This window comes from Myotis davidii, unplaced genomic scaffold, assembly GCF_000327345.1.
Source record: "Myotis davidii unplaced genomic scaffold, ASM32734v1 scaffold370, whole genome shotgun sequence".
In the NCBI taxonomy this organism is placed as follows: Eukaryota; Metazoa; Chordata; class Mammalia; order Chiroptera; family Vespertilionidae; genus Myotis; species Myotis davidii.
Window position 1 is genome coordinate 17,498,132 of NW_006288615.1, and position 421 is coordinate 17,498,552.

Sequence of the window (421 nt, forward strand, 5' to 3'; positions counted from 1 at the left end):
TGGGGACAATGGTGACTTCTGGCCCTGGAACCTGACCGAATCTAAGCTGGTCTGAGCTGTGGCCCCACTCCTGGCGGCTTCTCTCGCCCCAAGCCTTCACGTTGCCCCCTCCTCCGGGGCAGCCTCCGCCCCGCCCCGCCCCATCCCTCGGCGTCCCTGGCCTCGGCTTCTTAAAGTCGCAGGGTGTCTCAGTGCCCCAGAGAAGCGCCGCCCCAGTAGGGAGTGTCTCTGGGGGGCACTATCTGGGGCGATGGAGGGCTGGCCCCAAGGACCTAAGTGAGCTTATTCTCTCCTGTCCCAAAGCCTCCAAGTAGCAGGCGCATATTCGCCGGCACTAAGAAACAGCTAGCGCTCTGTCTTGGGTGCTAAGTAGCCTCACAACAGCTCCCCGGTCCACCAGCTGCCCGCCCCCCACCCCCCG